Source organism: Aquarana catesbeiana, linkage group LG13, assembly GCF_042186555.1.
Source record: "Aquarana catesbeiana isolate 2022-GZ linkage group LG13, ASM4218655v1, whole genome shotgun sequence".
In the NCBI taxonomy this organism is placed as follows: domain Eukaryota; kingdom Metazoa; phylum Chordata; class Amphibia; order Anura; family Ranidae; genus Aquarana; species Aquarana catesbeiana.
In genome coordinates this window covers 117182777-117188208 of record NC_133336.1, presented here as the reverse complement: position 1 = coordinate 117188208, position 5432 = coordinate 117182777, and the positions used below count along the sequence as shown (strand labels likewise).

Below are 5432 nucleotides of genomic sequence, written 5' to 3'. Positions count from 1 at the left end.
CATCAAAATTGCCACATCATATTGCCCCCATCAAATTCCTCTTTCAAACTGCTCCATCATACTGCCCCATTATACTGCCTCCGTCAAAATTGCTCCATCATACTGCCCCATTAAAACTGCCCCATCATAATGCCGCCATCAAAATTGCCCCCATCAAAATTGGCCCCTCATACTGCCCCCATCAAAATTGCCCCATCATACTGCCCCATCAAAATTACCCCATCAAATTGCCCCATCGTCACCATTTCATACTGTAATGGTGGTGATCAGTGATCTATAGTCTGACTGTGATAGGGTGGCGGGCAATCTGGCACTAGCAGACACTGGCTGGGAGGGTCACTAACTTACACTGACATCGCTAGTGACACTAATACGGGTGATCAGTTATAATACTGTACACTGGCACTTTACTAATGACAATGGCTAGGAAGGGGTTAACATCTAGGGGCAATCAAGGGGTTAACTGTGTGCCTAATAATGTTTAAAGTGTGCTGCTTTTACTGTACTATATGGCTATTTTTTTCTCCCTGTTTTTGTAAGCACAGAACTCTGTGTGTGATTGGCCACAGCCGATCAGCTGATTTCAGCCCAAATCATCGGCTGAAATCACCTGCCAAACTCGTGCTGTGCCCAATCACAGCACGGGTCGGCAGGAATTGGCGCGCATGTGTGCCCCAAACCCAGAATCAAGACAGCGACATACAGGTACTTTGTCCAGCCTGCCTGTGCCAACTGCAAGCAGTAAAGCTAAGGAAAAGTATACCATTTGTTTTCACAAACTAGTGTTTTCCATTAGAGCTTATTGTCTCATGGTTTGTTTTTTTTTTTTTTTTTTTTTTTTCTTTTAATGGTGTTTTTGACTTTCTCATTTCTAATTCTATAGACATTGGTGTTCAGCATCGGCGTCACAGTGGTATAAATAATAGACACAGTTTTGTCTGTTTCAGGAGAGTAAGTAGAGAGGGGTCGCAGGTACGCAAACATGATGGTCCCATAGTAGAGAATCCCCACGGTCAGGTGAGAAGCACATGTTCAAGATGGTGTAGATGATGTGGACATATGAGATTAGAGTCAAAATGAAAGCGCACATAACAAGAATGCTTGCCCCAATATACATGCCTATCTCGTTGAGCCTAGTGTCTTGACATGACATTCGAAGGAAAAGTGGTATCTCACACAAGAAGTGGTGGATGTAAGGACTCTTGCAATAGGCGAGATGGAATGTGAAGGTGACATGGATGGCAGAGTTCATGAAGGACATACACCATGACCCTACAACTAAACTGGCACAAATCTTCTTGCTCATGATGGTGTTGTAGTGCAATGGTCTACAGATGTCAGAAAACCTGTCATAAGCCATGACAGCTAGAATGATACACTCCGTTGAACCCAAAGCCAAATGGAAGTACATCTGTACAGCACATTCCAGCATGGAGATACTTCTATCCATGAGCAAAGTGTTCATGAGAATTTTTGGAATAATGTTGGAGGAGAAGCTGATGTCAAGAATGGAGAGGTTAGTCAAGAAAAAAATACATGGGGGTTTGTAGTTTTGGGTTGATCCTTACCACAATGATCAGCAGAAGGTTTCCTGAACGGAACTGTTTGCATCAAGAATTGGTTAGATGTGACTATAGGACCAAGTTGTATGTTAACCAGTTTTCTTTTTCCTTTTTTTTTGTTCTTTCTCCTTATTTTTTGGAACATGTTCTGATGGTAACATTCTTATATTCCAATGCTCAGCTCGATACATTGATAAAGATAGTAAAGCAAGGAAACATCTAATTATCTTACTGTATATTGTGTTCATGCAAATATTTGTATTATGCACAAAATATTAATAAAAATTATTTGAAATAGGTTTCCTGACAATGTCATTATGTACATCATTAGGAACAGGAGGCAGAAGATAGACTGGAGAAACAGAACATTATATAGGCCAAGGAGGATGAACCTTCCTGGACATGTTTGGTTCATTACTTTCATAACATTCAGGTCATGTCTGAAAAATTGCAAGTGACACAAACAAAAAAACATTTTATTAGTTAGAACTTTGGACAGTGTTTTTTATTGCTGTACATGTCGTCCTGTTCAGTGACAACCACAACCTGTATATTTTGTACAACCATTACCGGAACAGGAAGTGAGGGAAAATCTCTCCAATGAGTCCACAGGCAATTAATAAAAGCCCAAGGGAAATTTTAAATTTTCTCTACTCTATCCAAAACAAAAAAAAGTTCCAACTGGTTCAGGGGACACAGGATGTCTGCTGAGTTGCTATAATTTCTGTCCTGGCATTCTTATCTCCTGGATGTTAGGCAAAAACTTTATTTCGCTTTGGATAGACTTGGGAAGAGTTAAAACTTCTGCAAAGGAAAGACATTCCGAGAAGATATTAGTAGTACCGTTCCTAATGCCGCGTACACACGATCAGACTTTCCACCAACAAATGTTGGCTAGCATGTTCTCAAATTTTCCACTAACAAATGTGTGTTGTCGGACTTTATAATCGTGTATACACAAGTCCGTCAGACAAAAGTCTAAAGTACAAACACGCATGCTCGGAAGCAAGGACGAGCCGGAAGCACACGGTCTTGTAAAACTAGCGTTCGTAATGGAGATATCACATGACTATTGAACTTCCTTTTTATCGGCTCACCGTACGTCTTGTACGTCACTACGTTCGTAATTGTTGGCCAACATTTGTGTGACCGTTTGTATGCAAGACAAGTTGGAGCCAACACCCTTCGAACAAAAATCCACGGTTTTGTTGTCGGAAAGTACGATCGTGTGTACGGGGCATTAGAGTTTCTACAGTATATGGCTGAAAGTTGGTGACCATTACACCTATATGATCTTGTTGGACATCTTACTCCAAAACCATGGGTAATAATATGGAGTTATCCCTTTTTCTATAACAGACAAAACAAGAGTTTGTCTGTCGGAATTTGTGTCAACTCGTGCAAAAGACCATTTGTGAGGTCAGTTACTAATGTTGAACAAGAAGGCCTGTCTCTCAACTGGCTTTCCAATTCAACCCAAGTGAGGGTTGCGGTCAGGACTTTCTGTAGGCTACATGAGTTCTTCCACACCAAACTGGTTAAACCAAGTCTTTATAGAGTTGACTTTGTGCATGGAGTAACAGTTTTTTGCCATACAGTGTATGTATACAATGGCATGGTAAGAGTTATTGCACTAAAACTGCATGTTATCATTCAGGCCCGGGTCTGTGGTGAGAGATAGTATCTTCATACACTGCCCTGAACAACCATTTTAAACATTGCAATCCCAAATAGAAGCTTTGTGCCCAACCTGGAGTTCGGCTTTAGTTATTACTATTTAGATTTTCAAAATGCAAAATGTGTAGAATACCTTAAAAAGACTATTAGGTAGGCTATAGATGGTGCGCATTTCTTTCCTGCAACCATACAAAAAAATTAGCATGACTCCCCAATCAACACAGACAGTTCTGACAGGGGACACCCTTCTGCCAAGCAATTGTGTTCTCCCAGCGGGGGCAGGGGAAGCCGTCCCTGCTAGGAGAAAATAGTGATTATTGCTAGCAGCTATAGCAGCCGCTAGAGATAATCGCAAGCGATTCCGGCAGGCTGGTTGTATCCTGGTTGATCGATCAATCAACTTGGTACTTTCAGCCTGTCCACACTTGGTTCGAATCTCAGCTGGCTCCTGGTGAACCAGCCGAGATTCAAACCATCTATGGCTAGCCTTAATAAATGTAGACAATGTTTATAGCACTGCACTTATCTATTTTATCAGTTTTTCAGAAAATAGTCAAAATAATAAAACTTGAGGCTACATTCACATCTTCTCAATTTAGTGTTGTAATTTAAAGCCAAACAAAAGGAAAAGTAAAATTATATCCCTTACAGTGGGGTTGCAATGGTTATTGTTTGTTTAGGTCTAGGGGACAGGAAAATCAGTATTACTTACTCAATCCTCTGCTCCCCCAGCAGACGATGCTCCCCTTTGCTCCAGCGGTGGACTGTTTCTTTGTGTCACGTCCAATGCATCCAATGGGCTCTTCATCAGTCTTGACGATGTATGGAGCATCCAACTGCCGGAGGATAGGGGAGAGGAGGCTGCAGAAACAGAGGAACCTGCAGGAAGAGAAGATCAGGTAATTAAAACTACTTTTTTTCAGCCCCCTGGATGTAAACAAGCATTTAACCCTTGCAGTGTGGGAGCAGTCCCAATGGAGGTGTTATACTGTACTTTCTGCAGAGTTCAGCTTTGAAAAAAAATAAAAATCACACTTTCGGCATCTTTGGTGCACTTTCCACCAAAACACACCTTTCAAATTAATGAATACTAGCACAAGTAATTGAAAGGCCTACACAGAGCCATGACCTCAATCCTAGTGAACATCTTTGGGATCCATTGGAATGGCAATTGCCAGTTATGTCTTCCTGGCCAACATCAGTACCTGACCTCACTAATAATATTTTAGCTAAATGGGCAGAAATTCCCCCAGACACTCTCCAGTCTTGTGGATAGCGTTCCCAGAAAATTGAAGGCTGTTACAGCTGCGAGAATGGGTGCACCTCCCATAGGTGTGCACAGCCTATTGCATTAGGATGTGCACCCGAAAGCTCGAGCACACATACGTGTGTATATGTATGTATGCACAGTGGGGACAGAAAGTATTCAGACCCCCTTAAATTTTTCATTCTTTGTTATATTGCAGCCATTTGCTAAAATCATTTAACTTAATTTTTTTCCTCATTAACCCCTTGCCGACCGCCTAACGCAGATATACTGTGGCAGAATGGCACGGGCAGGCAAAATCACGTACCTGGTATGTGATCTGCCTCCCGCGGGCGGGGGGTCCGATCGGACCCCCCCGGTGCCCGAGGCAGCCGGCTTGTGTCTGGGAGCGATGGGAGGTGAGGGGGAGACCATCCATTTGTGGCCCCCCTCGCGACCGCTCCCAGCCAATCAGATTCTTCCTCTGCTGCTGTATAGTAAACAGCAGCAGAGGAAATGATGTCATCTCTCCTCGGATCGGTATTTTCCATTCCAGCGCCGAGGAAAGAAGACATCCGAGTGAGTGTAAAACACACACACACAGTAGAACACGCCAGGCACACCTTACACCCCCGATCACCCCCCAATCACACCCCCCCGTCACACTGACACCAAGCAGTTTTTTTTTTCCTGATTACTGCATTGGTGTCAGTTTGTGACACTCAGTGTGGTAGGGCAGTTAAGGTTAGCCCCATTTAGGTCTAGGGTACCCCCCTAACCCCCCCTAATAAAGTTTTAACCCCTTGATCACCCCCCGTCGCCAGTGTCACTAAGCGATCATTTTTATGATCGCTGTATTAGTGTCACTGGTGACGCTAGTTAGGGAGGTAAATATTTAGATTCGCCGTCAGCGTTTTATAGCATCAGGGACCCCCATATACTACCGA

General features: G+C 42.9%; 1 pseudogene; it reads right to left on the bottom strand.

Moving 5' to 3' along the window:
- Nucleotides 1-680: 680 nt before the first annotated feature.
- On the bottom strand, nt 681-1986 carry LOC141117684 (olfactory receptor 5AS1-like; annotated as a pseudogene).
- Between the last annotated feature and the right edge of the window lie 3446 nt (nt 1987-5432).